Source organism: Pleurodeles waltl, chromosome 5, assembly GCF_031143425.1.
Source record: "Pleurodeles waltl isolate 20211129_DDA chromosome 5, aPleWal1.hap1.20221129, whole genome shotgun sequence".
Taxonomy (NCBI): Eukaryota; Metazoa; Chordata; class Amphibia; order Caudata; family Salamandridae; genus Pleurodeles; species Pleurodeles waltl.
In genome coordinates, this window is record NC_090444.1 from 1,020,736,522 (window position 1) to 1,020,755,857 (window position 19,336).

Below are 19,336 nucleotides of genomic sequence, written 5' to 3' on the forward strand. Positions count from 1 at the left end.
TTGTGCAGAGGAGAGCCAAAATGGATCCTAGCTGCCTGTACAGACCCCAGGAAGATGGCAACAGACCAGGAACCAGCCAGTAGGACCCACACAAGACCCAGGACAGGGAGAAGAAGAAAAGACAGTGGTGCTTCAGTGCAGAGGAGCAGGAAATTCTGGTGAAAGAGGTGACGGATCACCAGCACCGACTGTTTGTCACCTCAAAATTGCCAATTAGTAGGAGAGAGGCAAAATGGCAACAAATTGTTGACAAGATTAACAGTGTGGCAGAAGTACGCAGAACAGTAATCGAGTGCAAGAAACACTGGCATGACTGCGAGCGCAGGACCAAGGAAAAGATGGCCAGGAACAAGAAGGCAGCACTGCAGACTGGAGGTGGGAGTCCAGCACCACAGGAGGCCCTGGACCACATGGAGGAGATGGTCGCAGCCATAATCCCTGAGGAGATCGTCACAGGGATTCAAGGACAGGACAGCGCAGACTACCAGGAGACAACGCACATGCAGGGTAAGTTGCATGGGGAATTAAAATGCACTAATGTTAACTGCAACTGGAGGGGGAATACCTACTACACAATGCATGTAAGTCATATACATGGAGTGGCATGGGTAAAGGGGCATGGCACAGGAGCATGGCCCGTTCTGAGAAAACCTGGGGCACACCATTACACAACACCAACAACCTTTCCATGGGGGTATGCTTCCATGTCAACGATGTTGCAAAGGTAAAGCCACGCCAGGAGGGAAGGGCACAACGTCAAACTGACATCACGTCACATGTCAGCCACTATACTCCCTACATTAACTGGGGCCCAATTAACAACCCCTAGCCATACTGACAACTGAAATGTAACATTGACAACAGTTGCCACTGCCACCTCTGCTGTGTGTGCTGGTCAAGTAGCCAATGGCAGTAACGTCCCCATGGATCATATACACCCAAATTAGAGGGTTTAGGATGACAACGTTAACAATGCCCTGAAACAAGACAAATGTTCCAGTCCTGTCAAATGTGAATGCAAATAGTTGCCGCAAACATCAGCCAATGTCATCAACATTAGGAGGTACACAGCACTAATGTCACACCCATAATGCATATGTCAGGGTCCATCCTGTGCCTGGGTCACAATGCAACATCCCAAATGGCATACTGCTCAGACAACAGCATTGAGGAGGAGGACACATGTAACTGGTCACTGAAATACACCTGCACAGTCAGAGGAGGAAATAGGACACTGCTACGACTATCAGGGAAATCAAATGTACCACACATTCCCCAACATCAGCAGTACACATTACCAATGCTGACATCCATATTGTGTCATAACAATGCTATACATAGTATACGCTACACTTCAACTACATATAGGTGGATGTGAAAGATCAGAGACTGGGGCAGGTCCAGATTGTTAAGTGTGCTGCTAGTGCCATCAGAGCACCCACAGCAAGTGAAAGGCCTCACCAAGAGAATGGAAGTAGAGGGAGGGTTGAATAGGACAAGAAGGTGGCAATTCACTTTTTGGCCAGAACCAATACCTAGAGGAGATGATGCTGACAACAAACTGATGACAATACATGTGACATGCAGGTGGGGCATAGGCCTGGGAGAATGCCCATCTGAAAGACTGGAGCAATGAACAGGAACCAAGATCACAATGTGAAAAGCATCACAAGGCAGGCATGTCACATCACAAATGCCACAACACAGACACACTAATTGTACCGTATTTCATTACAGAGGACGATGGATCACCTGGGGATATGCCTGTCCATGACTACCCTGAAGACATGGATGACGAGCTGACAAACATCAGCCACCAGACCCTCCAAGAGGCCCTTGGAACCCTCCAGACCCCACCTTCAGTCACAAGGAGGAGCACAGAACAAGCAGCCATCGCAGAGGATCCACCCACCACCCCAATAGTATGACCTGCTAGCTCCAATACAGCTGAGGACTCTGACAACACTGGCAGCAGCTTTGAGAGAACTTTAGTCAGAGTACAGCGGGAGCTGACCAAGGAGGTGCGGGTGGGGATGCAAACTATGGCAGCCAGCCTAGAGGGGGTGCATGCGTGCATGATGTCAACTGAAGAAGAGGCAGCAGCTGTGCATGGGCGAACAACTATCTTGCAGGAAGTAGAAAAAAGGCTGAAGGAAATCAGCACAGCTGTAATACAGTTGATCCAACACCTACAACAGCAATCCTGTCAACCCGTGCACAAATGCAACATTGAACCCCTCAGGGCTGACCTGGCTGCCTACCATCGTGATGTGGCTGCTATTCTTAAGAACCAGCAGATCTTCCTTGCAGCAGTACTGCCCTTAAGACCCCCACAGATAGCAGCTACTGAGATATCCGACTCCACATCTACACACACTGAGGTGCGTGTTGCCCCTTCACAACCACCACCACCAAGGGCAGAGGAGGCAACACACACATCAGAAGATGAAGACCATGAACAGATCACCTTCACACATAAAAGTACCTGGAAGCACTAGTCCATGCCACATGGCCACCTATTACCAAGGTCCTGCGCTTTGTAACTTGCCAGTCTTGCAACAACTGTACTTAAGCACTGTTTTGCAAACCACTGTCTATCTTGTCAGCCTGCCCAGTTATTGTATCTCACTAACTCATTGGCAAGTCCTGTTCCTCTGCACTGTCTGACACTTCACCCCAGCATGTCCAATTACATGTCCTTTTGCACTTGCGTAGGATCACAATGGAAGATGTCACTATAATGGACTCACAATCACAGACAATGTACATAGAGCACTACAGCACTTTTCAATAAATAGCACTTACACAACCACTTTGTCTATGTGTAATGTGACACATCAACCGTGCAGTAGATCACTAAATTTTGACTCCTGTCAAATATCAAAGATTGTCAATACAACTGTCCTGAAATAATGTGGGCTTATAACTATGCACAGTGGCCTGGATTCTACCATACTCTGCCCTTCCTGAGGGTAATTTCTGAGGAAAAGAGAAACTATGCACCATAATGCTGTGTTGGACAGATTAATGCTTCCTCAAGGGATATCAAAACCAGAAAATAGTGCCTTCAAAATGTTGCTTCAATGCAAAACTAACATATGTAACATTGCCCACAAATATAAGCAAACACTCATCAAACTGCATGAATGTAGGTGTATGAGTTCACATCCAAATAAGTAATCATGCTGAACAGTGTAACAAATGATCTATGTGTGTTCTGTACACTATACTACAAGAGAGCTTACTACCACTCACGTTATAAGGGTTTCCTTGGACATGAGACTGCAGTCAGACATAACACAGTGTCCCCAATCCTAAATCTGGAAGCACAGTATGTGACATTGAAAACATACATTACGAAAAAAAAAAACTTTGGGATCGATAGTAACTGTGATTGGTGGTTGCAATGAATGGCCGAATCTTAGCTAAGTAGCTTTGGGGTAGCTGCCAATGTTACTGTTCAGTTGTGAGTTGTTTGCAGCATAGGACACAAAATGTAATACAAAAGAAACACTATACACTCATGCCAAGGCCCTGATCCACAAGCATGTGACACATACTGTAAAGGGTTACCTATATATTTATTAAACAGTAAAAACAGAAGTGAAAACTCAGGGAAAAGCCTTACCTACCCTAATCTACTCTAACTACTCATTACCCACAACTGCCCCTAACTAACCTAAGCTAAACTTACTTATCACATTCAACGAAATGTTCTAAACATCAACCCCCCACCCGCTTATGAGACGGGACACATGGAGGACGACAGATACTAACCTAAACACATACTATCCTATACTAAACAAATGTATATTTTTTTGGTTTTTTTGTTTAATTGTTTACATTTTCTTTTTTTTAATAAAAACACAAGAACCCCATCATTGCCCCCCCACCTACCCACCCACACACTTAAAAATAAACAGTAGAAATATTCAGTACCCCCCACCCACTAACACTAACTAAACTAACAGCCTATACTAACCTAACACTAAGCCCCCTAAACCCACAAAGTATAAGAACCAGGAAAGATGAGGGAGCGGAGGGAATCATGTCCGTCTCATAGTCTACAGGTTGGCCCTCCTGAGGATCCTCTTGATGGAACGCACCCGCCAGTTGACCTGTCGCACCTCCTGCCGCAGTCTGCTCATCTTCCTAAGGACAGGGTCCAATTTCCGTTCCATTTGTCCAAAAGCAGCAGGGTCAATGGCTACAGTGGGGGTGGTCTGGGTGCCAGCCGAGGAAGTATGGGTCTGTGTTGTGTCCATGGCTGTGGGCTGCCATGCACGTGGTGCTGTGCTTGGGCCAGGAGCAGTTGCTGTGGATGGTCCCGCAATGGTCCCAGCTGCTGGTGGTGCCACCTGGGTGGTAGTGGTGGTGGTGCTGTTGGTGGTTGTGGTAGGCAAAGGAGCGCCGCCTTGTGCAAATGCCCTCCAGGCTCCAGAGGCTCGTTCATGGCGATATCTGCGGGAAATGTTCCGGTACCCAGACTCGACTTGAAGGATGTGTTGGTACCTCATTGCCCACCGTTGAAACTCCCTGACCTGGATGGGAGTCATATTTGTAGCTGTTAAGACAAATAGAAAATCTAACATTAGGTACTGCATTGTGTAAAATGGCACAAGAAGTAAATCAGACAATACATTTATTGTACTTGTAACAGCACATATCATAATTCAGATCATTGATTGTCCCTGAGGAAGTACATGGCAAGCCAGCCTACAAATGTCCTATCACACATAGCACATCCAAACCCTACAAGATGTGTAACAACAGCCATGGCTTTGGCATCATAGTTCTGCCAGTTGTCAGCTAACAATCATGCTGCACATCCTCCACCACTGCCAGGGCTACAAATGTCATTGTACAGGATGGAAATCTAGGGCCACATGATCTGTGAGCTATAAATGGACTTGCCAGTATAGTAAGCATGTGCTAAACATGAGTGTGTATACTAGGTTCAGACAAGTGATTCACGGATTTACATGTCTGTGTACCAAACTTGTATCACCAGTCTTAGGTACACTATTCACAAACCTATGCCTGTGCCTGGGGTGGGTGGACTAAAAACTAATAATTTCTAACAACAAGGACACCCAGGAAGCTGAGTAAAGCTGGACATGTGTTTGGCTCAGCGCACACACCACAGGTAAGGAGGATCTCCAAATAGGAGACAGCTAACCCTTGACCAATCCCATCAGCACTCATGTTTGGAAATGCAGACCTTTTTCCACATCATTTACTACCAGTAATCCATGACTTACAACAAACACAGAAATGCAAGAACACCAATGGCCATGAGTTGCATGCACACCTAGGCCATTGCACTCAAGTGCCACATACTCGTAGCACTACATGTGGAGCTACATGCTGCTAGGAAGTTTAACCTACAGTTTAATAAGTACATTAGTGAATAGGGAAGCAGAAGGCTGTGGGTAAGCATTTGGCAGCCCCATTCTGGGAGAATTTGGGTTTGACTGGCTGACTAATTCACTAATTTGGTCCAGTGCGACTCTTTCTGATTCAAGTTTTATCCACATGACTCATCCCTATTCACATTGCCGTGCCTTCAGGACTGACCTAGAATACCTAAATAAGACAATAGGATAAGGATTGGCCAACTCAAAGATGGTGATAAAATGATATTCCACTTATGGAACAAAACAAATGATTGGCCAGCGCATCACACCTTGCTATGTATCCAACACACAGGAGTCCATCACACATCACCAGCAAACACAACACCTAACAGACACATCAACACTTACTAGAGTTGTCTGGGTCCTCGAATCAAGCCACCTCACCAACAGTGTAGGGTGCTGGTCCACCTGTAAGGCATGGAAGGGAGAAATGTGCTCAATGTCTGTGCACTGTACAACATTTCCAAAGAAAAATACTATGTGTAAGGTTACATCGGAAAGTAAAGCTTCTCGGACATGATGATACTGCATCCTACATAGCACGGCTAACATGTTCATACTATGGGTCTCCAGTGAGTGATACATACATATCTGCACACATGCAAAGGCCCTAACTATCATGTGTTGGCAAACATGCTCCTTCATTAGTGAGTAGACATAATCATGGAGTGTATTTGTCTCTTCATGTGTACCCATGAGAGACATCCAAAGCAACTTTCCGTGAGGACTGCATTACCAGTCAACCAGCCATTGTGACCATGACAAATTTATGACACACAGGTACAATGTACAGAGGGGCAGGGGCAGTTTTTAGCCCTCATTTTGTTACAGTTTCTTCATTTGATGTGGCCCAGCTATGATGAGTTGCACCAACCATAGAGATATGAATCCATGTGCATACCTTTGGCCAGCCATCCCTAATCGAAATGTGGCACTACAAACTTCGAATACCAGTCTAAGATGTTAGCGGAGCGCAGCTAGAACTTGTTCCCTATGTGTCCAAATCCAGATCAGACATGTATCTGAAATCAAGAAGGGGCACAATAATCCCTAAGATTTTTGGAATTTCCATGATCGGTTTGCTTACACACTCACCAGACACACATGAGACATATGTTCAGGCCACATTGCTATCATCAATTGACGTGAAGCCTGCACTCATTTTCTGCCTCATGTTGTGTTTAGAAAGTCAGTCTAGCTGTTCCATCAATAACTGATGGTAATGATTTGGAAATTTCTATACCTCACAGGCAACTGTGGCCTATATCTATACATAATTGGCTCCTGATTTGTGTTGCTGTTTGACACAAAGGCGGCACTAACTTACATAATGCAAATGTATTCAGTAAGTTTGCGGAGCTCTTGCTTCCTAACAGCTAGAAATTGTGGTCCTTAACGTAGTAGATATATGACCCTGTATGTTTCAGTAGCATTCCACAAACTCAACAACATTGCCGGCGGATATTGTAAAAATCAGCTGATGTCACTACAGAGCATTTAAACGTGCACATTAACATGATTTGTACTCACCAACAGGGCCACCAATCACAATCCCCAGGTGGTCCAGCAGATCTTGCTCCCTGAAGACAAGGTCAGCCCAGTGGTGCTTCAGCTGGTGCTCGTTTCTGGGTGTCTTATAAATCCGTTGCAGATGATGCAACACCTTTGCCCACCGGAGCCTCCGTGCCTCAGTGTGATACTCCTGTATCACACGCCCACCTGCCTCAATCATTAGGGGTAGGAAATAGCACACCAGCCATATGAATCCACCCAGCTCCTCCTCTTCCATCCTGCCAAGACGAGGCCTACCCAACATATTTGTAGCAAAAGAGAAATAGAGGATAAAGGGGAACAAAGGAGAATAGGGGGAAAGTAGAACAGGAAAAAATCAAATCAACAACTAACACAGACCAACTATACCCAAACTAACACTACCCACAACAGACTCCCAACAAAACAAAGACAATACTTTACAACACAAATGAGCACAAAAAACACTCAGACAGGATACTACAACAAGTTTTTAATCACAAAAAAAGACAATAAAAAGACCACACAGGAGACAAATTCACTAAATGTACACAGACAAATTGAGACACAGCCCCACAGTCAGGAAATATCACAGACTGCAAAGTGAAAGTGAAAGTACACCCGCTATACATATTCTGTAAACAGGATATCCTATTACATCACTTCCTGACTAAAATGGTGGGCGTTTTTATCGTTATGCGTCAAAATATTTTGACACATACATTCTGCGCGTCATTCTTTTTGACGCATAGGAGTAGATTTGAGCCCGCATCCATATGTCTGGAAATAGTTTTACACTTAAACAATTTTCTGAGGTACAGTGTGGAAGATACAGCTCAGGGGCAATGGTTATTTCAGGGCATTATGCATCGTTTTTCGGCCATAAGCGTCAATTTTTGATACATGTGCGTCATTTTTTTCCGCGTATGCGGCAAAATTTCAGCCATTAACTGGGTTTGGGTCATTTTACCATTTTAATGTAATATTACAGTTGTGACAATACTGAGATAGGCTGATTGCACCCACTTTGGTCATGGCGGTGTATGGGCACATGTGACACATCATACTACTGCGGACCATGATCCGCTACTTCACGTAAAGGATTTTCACTCTTGACTGACGCAATAGCTGGCCAAACGTGTGGCCTACATATGTGTATTGCACAAATTGGGCATGTTTGGCGTCAGGAGAGGATAGCAAGGTGACGCACATGAGTACAATACCTCAATGCCTATGGCTCAATGTGTGTGAATTGGCTACTAATATTGTTGTTGACCCACTGTGTGAGCATCACAAGATGCATTATTGCAAATATGCTTGTATGAATGTGGAGTCAATGTTGCCAACCCTCAGATGCAAGTCAGTGTGGAAATGAGTGCGGACATGTTTAGTCATACATGTAGCAACATCTGCTGTGTGCACTTTCTAGTTTTTTGGTAACGTAAACACCACAAATGACAAAGCATGCACCGGATAGATAGCAGACGCTTCTTCATGTCAATGGTCCAACACTTGGCCATCACATGTCCTGGAATTTTGGATACTGCTTCCTAGGCACTTGTTGGTGAATCCACCATGAGTCAGGCACATGTACAGACTAAGTGGGTACCGTGTTATTGACACGGAGAGCCAAAGGTGAACCACATTTGTAATATCACGCCACAGTTGTGGTCATATGACAAAGCCACAACTCTCCTGTGGCAGTGGCGGACCAGCAGACTAAGCAGCACATGGCCACATATTTCCAGTGATCAGTTGCACAGTGGTGTCGGGTTCATGTGTGTGGGCCAATGTTAATCCTGTATATTTTTAGGGCTCTATGTTGTCACAGTTACATCCAGGTCTAGTCATGAGTCAGTGGCGGCTATTCCTGTATCTACTGAGTATCCTTCTGAGATCAATGGAAGTAAAGCCAATGAGGATTTGAGAACCCACATGGGGATGGTCCCACCCTGTCACTGCAGACGTGTTATGAGACTGTCAACAGGGTAACCTTGGTGTACTGAGTGAGATCATATCTCAGGAGTCTTGTACCGGCAGGTGTCATTACAACATTTGTACACAGGTTGGCATGTAAAGTTCCCACTGCATCTGGGAACATCATAGCCTCTGTGTTGATTAATCTTGCAGATATTCACCACGTACTGCCCATCAATATGTTATGAGCAATGTGAATCAGCGTGTGAACTGTCAGGGTCCTAACATGTGTGGACTTTTCATGCACATTATCTGACGTTGCTGGTTCTGCTGGAGGCACCATACCCAATCCCTACATACGCCCATGGTACACTGTCACACTCTGTCGCTCATGCATACAGGATACCCAGACAAGGGATATGCCATGATTTGGGTATTTGGAGACAAGTTCCCAATTATGGTGCGATAAATAAGCAGATTATGCTAAATAACTTATTTGAGTATGTATTGAAGAACCACCTGACAAAATACCCCCGGAGGAATGTGAGGGTTGGGAAAGCAAGTATGATACATATGTAGCCAGAAGGAACCTTTAGGGTAACGCATAGACAGGTGCCAGTCAGGCTGACAGGATGCAGGGTCAATCAGGATCCAGCAATTTCACAAGGTACATACTCAGTGGCCTGACTAAGACTGGTCAGAGGAAGAAAAAGACAGTTGACATGGAAAACTGTGTTTGTCCTGGGTTTTGGAAGGTGACAAATAAACCCAAGGGCTGTGTTACACAGCTTATTTTTCTAGAAATGCATTATAGTGCAATCAATAAAATGGCAGCTTCTATGCTGTTCCAAGCATCTGCAAGGGCAGTGCATGTTCAAATGGCTGGTCTGCATGAAGGTGCTCACAGGTGTGTGCTGCATCAGTTTCTCACAAGTCTTGTAGGTGAGATTTGAGTTCAAATGGCCAACAGTACCTTTCACATGGGAAGCAAACTACAGATGAGAACAGGGCTTAGAGACTACAAGTCAGTGCATTATTTAACCTGACGTCCATGCAGACAAATGTACAATGACTATGGCATAGCATACTAAAGGGTGAAGCACACTGGATTAAAATTGTTAGTCTGTGTGTGTTTAGAGGAGGGAATATTTGGGTACACATATTACCATTCCACGGACCTCTTAAGACAGGTGGGGTGAGACCGGGAACATGGGTGTGTCAGGACTTCGGACATGGGCTGACATGTACATGGAATGTCGTGTGCGCAATGCTTGTCATAGGTGTGGCACTTGTGCTCTCTATGTTCTGCTCATATGGAATTCTAGTCACACATGGTCCTTGCAAAGATAGGTGATGTAACAGTTACTGCTGTCAAGGGTGTGGCCATACATTAATGTTACTGTTGCAATTGCACATCCCCTGCCTCATGTATGATGCATTTTGTTCCATCATTGACTGATGTTCTCTTAGTTGTGTGCCATATGCTGCAAAGAATCATGTTGCCAACATGTATGTGTGAAATAGGTGTGATCCTCTGCTATTGCCCTTCAAAGGTGAAATGTACAGGATATACATCATTTACAGTGTGTGTGAATGTGACTGTTGATTCATACGCATCACAATTGCTTTGGAAATTTCTGTGTCCTGATCGGTATATCAGCAATGCTCCATGAGGCTACACTCTTATTCTGATAGTTAGAGATAAAGGTGAGCAGAAATGACTACCCAGACCATGATATGGTGATTATTATAAGTGTTTGTTTACATATGTTGATACAGTGGTGATGGTGAGTTGATTCAAAAGAAATTGTTGACAATATGTTGGCGCCTACACAATCCTGGATCTGTGTTTGGTTGGTCCCCCTCATGTTGATGGCCAGCATCCTCCTCTTCCTCCTCTTCAGGCAATTGTGGCTCTGGTTCTTATAGGGGAATGTTCCTTCGTACACAAATGTGGTGCAGGATGGCACATGTTAAAATGATCTTGCAGACCATTTCTGGTGAGTATAGGAGGCTGCCACCAGTGATGTTGGGGCACCTGAATCTCGACTTCAGGATGCCAAAGGTCCTCTCGACTATGGTGCGTGTCCTCCTATGTGCCTCATTGTAGGCACGCTCTTCTCCAGTGCTTGGGTTGCCAAATGGTTCATAATCCATGGCTGGATCCCATACCCCTGATCAGCTGAAAGAGAAAATGATTGAGATCATGTTGATGTAGCTTGCCCCATTAATATGATCTTGCATGGCAATAGTTGCCTTGTGTTGTCTGTGACTCTTTTGTGTTATTGTGTTGATTCCTAGGCTTCTAGGATGTACCCGTCAGCATTGGGTTGCTTCCTTGGCTGAACGAGTGTTTGGCTGCTGACTGGTTGTCAGCATTATATTTTGGGAGTTGCAGTACAGTGTGTACTCCCTAGCATTGTGACTTGCGATACAGGTGTCCCTGTGTCTTCACTGGGGGTGAGATGATAGTTCTATACACAGATTCAATTTGACAGTGGTGGTAACGTATTTGCATCTATGTACCCTGGACATCCCATACCTTTAGGCATATGCAATGGATTAATTTAAACATCAGTGAGACGCTTACATTTTGCAAGGTGACAATTAGCCAAAGTTCTCCATACGTTGTGATCATTGACGTCTTAACATTTGACTGTGCACTAATTTCACATGTGTGACAAGTTCACTGCAGACCTATTTCTCTGCCCTTGGCAAGTTGACTCAGGTTGTAACGTCTACCTAGACTACTGCGCATGGTCTGGTTCAGCTGGCTAACTTGTTTGTGAGGTTGTCGGTTTGAGTTTCAGAAGGTCCGTATGGCAGTACATTTGTTGTGTGTGTGTTAATTTGTCACAATGCGCATGTGTAGGAATGTGCACCTTCCATATAGTAGCATCAAGATGTGTTCTTCGCACAGTCCACTTGACTCTTGGTAGTGGGCAATGTGAGAGCAGGAGTGATGTGAGAGATTGGAATGGCCTCAATGATTGCATGTGACCTTTATTGTAGTCATCATAATGCTATGTGAGTCACGGTGTCTGACCTGCAGCAAATTACATTCAACACCCCTTACACAGTACGTATTGGCTGGAAGGGTGTTTTTTTGGGTGTTATTGATGTGTTATTGGAGTTTTTGTCTTCACAGATGTCATGCCAGTTGGCACCATGTTTTTGTCATTGTGTTGTCTTACATTTTCCCCTTGTGTCTGTGGAGTGGCATCAGTTTTTATTTGGAACGGTACTTTGTCCCTAGCTGTGTCTCCCTTTGGGTGAGGATATCAAACATGCCTAACGGTGTCACAACCTCAGTGTGTTCCTGTTCACATGTCGCTGTTGTGGTGTATGTGTTGTTTGTCCTAGAGGGTTGCTGTGCATTGTGTATATAAGTAGGTTTCTGTACTTGCCAACAAGTAGTCCATTTCCATATCGTCCATCCTGGAAGTGTTGATTGATGATGCAGTGACGGAAGATGAATGAATCATGTACACTCCCAGGATACTTTGCCACGATGTTGGTGATCAATCCCTGGTGAGCCACAATGGCCTGCATATTGATAGAGTGTGTGTGCTTCCTGTTGCGGCATAGATGTTCAGTTGCAGCAGGTGGCACAGAGCGTACATGAGTGCAGTCAATGGCACCTAGGACATGTGGATATCCATTAATGAGGTAAAACCCCTGTTTGGTCTCCTGCTGCTTCTGCTGTGTGTTTGGGAAGCAGATGTGGCGGGGTGTGAGTGTGATGATGGCATCCAGTACCTTGGGCAGGAAGGCGGAGAATGATGGCTGTGAGATTCCAGCAACCAGGGCGCCAGTGGTTTGAAAGGAGCCACTTGCCAACATGTGTAGTACAGCTAGCAGCTTGGTTTCTGGTGGGATGGTGCGGGGTGTCTGCAAGCTGGGTGCCAACTGTGGCTCAATGTTGCGCAGCAGCTGCTGAATGGCTTGTCAGTTCAACCTGTACCTCTGGATGATGTCATGTTCCCAGAGGCCATGAAGGGTTGTCTTGGTGCGGAATATCCTCTCCTGCCTTCTGCAATGCCTTTGGGGTCCCTGCTGGTGTTGTGGAAGCTGCTGTTGTTGTTCCTGTGCTTGGCGTCTGCGTGCACGCTGGATGAGAAGCATCTCCATGTCTTCCTTTTGCTGCTCTGCTGTTGGTTCTGTGTGGTTTCATTAAATACAGGTGTGTTTGCCCCATTTTAATGCCTGCCCTGACCCAGGCACTAATTTATGACACAAATCGGCCTGTGTGTCATTTTCCGACTCCGCCTCCCGGCCGTGCGGGATTTTTGCGTGGTAGCATAAATACGGCGCACGGGTGTTTGTGTCATTTTTTGGACGGGAATGCCTACATTGCACATCATTAACGCAAGGCGGTTTCCCGCATCCAGAAAATGACGCACACTGCGGGATTTTGACGTTCGCGAGCGTCAAAGTTTAAATATGGGGCAAGGTTTGCGCTGAATGTGCGTCAAAATTTTTGCCGCACATTCGGCTCAGACGGAGTATAAATATGCCCCTTATGTGTTCATATTTATGATTTCATGGGCTAGCACATTAAAGCCAAACCTAACGGCTTGCCAGTGGGTGTTTTGAATTGAAGTTCCATAAATCTCAAGAAGTGCATTCCATTGTCAGTTCGTGAAAGATCAGTACTTGGATTGCTAGTTTAAAGTATGATTTTGGTAGAATAGTTTTGAGTTGTTCAATGGGTTTTTGATATCTGACACTCTTTACCATTCCTTGATAAGGGACTTGAGACTTAGGGCCTGATTCTGCGGTAGGTGGTATATCCGCCACTTTTGGGACGGTTTAACACCGTCCTCCAAAGTTAGAATCAGGCCCTTAGTAATTTGTCAAACGTGATGATACGATTAATTATTGTAGGGGACGTGTTTATGTCACTTAAGTAGATGTATCTATTCTATGGAATTCTCAAGTAATGTGTGATAAAAAGAAGAAACAATTGTGAGGGTTTAGTAAGAGTTGCATTTGAGGAACCAAAGACTTTATACAATTCTGTGACGCAAAAGGCTGATCACTTGCTGTCAATTGTGCTGTTGATCCTTGAATAGTTTGCATAAGCAGGATTTTCGATAAAGGAAATACCAGTTTGTGAGCATTTTCAGTAAGGAGTTCAATATTGAGGTTACAGTGTAAAGAGTAGTGATAGATTTTAGGAAACACCAGAAGGGACAGCAGCAGTTGTGTTTCTATATATTGTAATATTTACACAATGAAATGTTTTCATCAAATCAATTAAACCATTTAAAGAAACTCTGGGCGATTGACAAAGCTAAATTACATATTTGAGTACATCTATACATTTAAATTACTCTTTCAATTTTGAGTAACTTTCATACTTTTAGCTGCTTACGAATTTGACTGTTGTAACTTAAAAAGTTCAACCTAAATGTACCAGTCCCTGAAAAAGGAGGTGGAGCCTTATTAACAAGTGTAAATTACTACTAAGAAAACAGTAGTAATTCTAGCATCAAACATGCCCAACCCCTAGTAATGCAACACCCTCCCATAGAAAACAATAGAGGTAGAAACGTAAAACAAAAAATATTGATAAAATAAATTAAACCACAAAGGTACAAAATACAATTTTGAAATAGCAGTCAGTGCATCCTTTGCCCACTCAAACATTTAGGGGCACATTTACAAAATTTCTTGCACAATGCCGTGAGAAGAGAAATCAGTGCAAAACCATATTTTATTAATATGGCATGCTTCTGCTCACTTTACCTGTGATGGTATGCAAAAATGCTGCTAGGACGGTGCAAATGTGTGTGTGTCACGCCTAGCATAGATTTTGTACTGGAAGTACAAAATCATAGGCTTGGACACTTTTATTTAAATTTCAGACATTGGATATGTGCTTTACAATGGGGCACACGTGCCACGTGTGAACTTTATGAATAAATAAATACATTCCACCAAACTTAACGCCTTGATCAAGAAGGCTTAATATTTTGCAAAGCCAGGTCTGTCAATCTCTGTAGGCCTCTGGCTTTGCATCAAAATCCATATGTAATAGTATTGGACAGTGCTTAATTTGTAAATAAAAACATGCCATTGCTCAGAGCTCTCCTCTTCAACATGCGGCTGCTGTAATTAAATGTGGGAACACGGAATACTGAGGCAGTGTAATCCTGAAGCCATCTCAGGCCTCTTCAATACATTTAAAGCCACTCCCTGCCCTTTCAGCTCACTCCTGCAGCTTTCTGCCTTCTCCCATTGTGGCACTTTTTAATTTTTCTCTTCCTCCGTCTTTCCCAAATGTGCCTTTTGGTCGCAACAAATGCTTGAGGCAGAAGAATAAGCGCCGGCCCTCAAAAATAAGTGCCGGTGCTCAGCACTGGAAACAACAAGCACAAATTAAGCACTGGTATTGGAATGCCCAGGCACGACACATGGAAATCCCCCTTGATGCAAAGCAGCACAAAACATCACCAAGTGCAATTTATGCTGTTTTAAGGGCAACTTTCCGGCTCAAAAATGTTAAGCTGTAAAGTAAATATTTTATCAAGACTTTTCTGAACTTAATTTTTCTTGACTTTGTGATGCCACAACGTTTTGATAGATCTGCCATTTGTATTTAAGAAGGATGTCGTGATGAATAGTGTCAAATGCAGCACAGAGAGTATTACAATAATTAGTAATCAAGTTTCTCTAAAAAAGATACATAGGAAGATACAGGAAGTCATCAATAATTTGTAGTGTGGATGTTTTTAGTCTCTGTTCAAATTTGAACTCTCCCAGTATTTTATTTTTCTTTAAACTATAGGTGTTTATTGGCTTTTAACATCATCAAGACATAATAGTACCAGAAGTCAACATGATAACATAATACAAAGATAGTAATGTTCGTTCATCTAGAAAAATTATCTCCACCTACCCAGAGCCCCATATTCTATTCCGAGTCACACCACACAATGGTCGGAAGTTAGACATAGCAATTGTCTGGAAACCAATCCCATCCTCTTCTTCTACCCCGACTCACAGGGACCCTTGATCCCTCTCTCAAACTCCATGTGTGTGTCCACTTTCTACTCCCAGCTATTGGGGTTTGAGCATCCAGGGGGATCCAATAACTCAGTGATCATCACAGCACAAGCCTGCAAGTCATCTGCAAGTTTATCATCCTTACAGGTTTTTCACACATGGCACTGTTCCGCATTTTCCTATTCAGCCATGTCTCTCTTCCACTCTGCAAATGTTGAATGAAGTCTGCATCCACATGTTTGCACCTGGGACATGAGGAGGATCCTGTGGGGTATATGTTGTGCAAGGTAATGGGGGATAGGCACACCTCATCTATTACCTCGGATCGTGTCAATTTAAAATGGGCGTTACAAGACACTATCCTGACCCCCTCATCTATGGTGACCCTGTCCTTCGGCGATAATGGTTTATCCAGTAGATTTTGCCATCTGTTGTTCACAGGAGCTCAGCAGTTGGTAAGTCCTCCCTCTGGGCCCTGTAGAGGTGGAAAACAGGTCTACAAACACCTTCAGCAAGGTCACGGGTGCCTCTGGAAAGGACAGCCAGATTGCACAGGCTGTCACCAAAAGGTTACCATATTGAAGAAATCACCCCCTATCTAAGTCAAAGGAGGCCATGGTGTCAAGTAATGTCACAAACCAGTTGTCGGGGTATAAGTCCATCAGACTCTTATATCCCTCCTCATGTCACTTAACCACAGACATTGATCTGGAGATCAGGGAGAAGGGTTGGGATGTCAATATTGGCATATCAAAGGCAAACAGCGCTCAACACTGTGCCCATTTAACAGTTCGCTCCCAGGTTACATATACCTGTTTAACTATGGCCGGCACTACAGGAAGGACCCAGGCATCTGCAATCAAGAGCTTGGGTAGGGAAAAGTCTCCACAGGTCCCCCTAATCAATTGAATTTCCTAGTTGTCAATGTTGTCAAACCAATGAACTGCATGCTGCAGTTGTGCAGCAAAGCATTAAAGTTCCACGTAAGGCCCCTCCAGGCCTCCCCCTTCAGGTACATTTAAGCATCGAAAGACCTACCTGCTTTCTCCCCAGTGCTCACAATAGATCAACTATTTGTTTATCGAGTTCTACGAAAACCTTCCTGGGGATCTTGTATGGAGTCACCTGGAAATATATAGCAGGAAAATACAATCTTCTTTACTTGCACCACTTTTCCAATTAGGGATAAATGCAGAGTCTTCCAGAATCTTATGGATGGCTTTAGCTTCTCCAATACTCTCTTCATGTGATAGCCCCAAAGCTCGATGCACCATGGGCCAATTTGATTTCGAAGTACCTAACATTTTCGGTTTCCAAGGGTAAGTCCATCCAAGCATGAGTCGCTGGAAGCCTACCAGCTAACCCTTTCCGTGGGGAACAGCATAGATTTGGTGTGGTTGATGGTGAGGCCAAATAGTTTGCTGAACCCAGCTAGAACTGCCAACATGATACGGGCAGAATATTCAGGGTGTCTAAAATAGATCAGGGTGTCATGTGCATATAAGGAGATCACATGTGTGCTCTCATCAACCTGCATGCCCCATCCCCATAATGCATCACGTAGTCGGCATATCACCAGCATCATTGCTAAGGTGAACAACAGGGAGGACAAGGGACACCCTTGCTGAGTACCGCAATGTGAAGATAACCAGTGAGACAGCATCCCACCCACCCTCACCATCAGTTGCTTATAAAGCAGTTGAACCCATCTCAGAAAGGTGTACCCAATACCTGCTCTGCTTAAGACGTCCCACAAGTAGTCCCATGATATTGAACCAAAGGCCTGTTCAGTATCTAGGAGGGCCAGTGCAGACAGGCTCTACTCAGGGGCGACGCCATGCCAGATCAATTGAAGTCTCCTTAGATTACAAATGGTATTTCTCAGAGGTACAAAACTGAATTGATCCTCATGAAATAAACAAGGCAAGGAGGGTAGGAGCCGTGTTGTTAGGACCTTACTAAGGATCTTTATATCAACATTGAGCATGGAGAGTGTGCGGTACGAAGTGATCTCCTCTGTGTCCTCATCTGGTTTGGGTAGCATGACAACAATGGCTTCCATCATGGAAACCGGGAGTGCTCCTTTTCTGAATGTTTCATTGTAGACTTCTTACAGCCTCTCAGCCATCCCCTCCGCCCTGATAAAGTTCTGCTGATAAGCAATCGTGACCAGGGGCCTTAGCAGTCTTCAATGCCCGTATAGCCACCACTATTTCCTCTTTCGACAGAAGGCATCCAGTCCCATTGTGTCCAAACCCTGCCATCCAACTTGTCACAAATCCCCACCAGTGGTGGAACCCACGTCTCGCTACAGAGGAAAGTGGATAGCAATCTACTATCCTTGTCTCCCTCCATATGCGGCCGCTGTCGATTGCTGGTGCAGACAAATTTATCTAGACGGTCCCATTTTTCGAGTAACTCTTGCTTACACTCCTTCCACTCAACCTGTGCCTGAGGCTGTTCTGTCACTGTGGTGTCCAGGGAGCCCAGACTTTCTTCCAGAGAATCTAGGGACCTGGATAGTTGTTGTTTCACCCCGTAAGTTACTTTTAAGCATTCCCTATGTGGTAAAACTTTTGTAGCATCCCCTTCAGCCCCTCTTGTTGACCACTGCCCCAATTCTCTGTAAAGTAGTGGTCAACCGTCTCTCTCACAGCTTCATTAAACACCTGGTCGGTGACGGCTTCAGCCCTCATCTTCCACAAGGGTATACTCAGGGGCATTATGGACAACCGGAGGGTTATGAACAAAGGAGAGTGATCAGAAATATAACATGGTAGGTAGGGCAAGGCCTTCACACAATATAGAATTGCGCCAATCAACAAGCAATAATCTAAGCGACTATAAGTTCCAGTGTTGGGCACATAGCAGGAATACACCTTAGCATGTGGATTCCTCACTCTCCATACATCTTGTAAGTCAGTACCACCCATCACTTCTTTAAGGATGCTAGTCATAGTGGGCTTAGTAGCCGATTGAAGGGTGAGGCAATCCAACCCCCCATCCAGCACACTATTGAGGTCCCCCACAAAGAGGATCTCCTTATCCATAAATTCAGCTGCTGAATCAATCATTGTTCTGAAAAAACTCCTGTCATCTCTATTGGGTGCATATACATTCACCCAACAAACAAATCAACAGTCCGCATGTCCCAGAGTGGTCTATCCCGACCTGGGAGGCAAGAGCCAGATGGGGTAATGTTTATTCCCCTGCCAGGTATTAGTGAACCAATGCCCACAATGTGCCTCAGGAGGGGGGCGAGAGACAGGATTCCCTCTGAAGCGGGGCAACAAGCACTGACCGAGCCGCACACCACAAGGCCTGTATAAGGCAGTATTCAGTTTGCATGCCTGGGATGAGTGAGGCCCTTATTTCAGTCTGCATCACTTCTGTCCTGCAGCAGCATCCCCGGAACAGGACAGAGGTTTGCGCCATCAGGTAGCCCCAAATCGTCAAGCAGC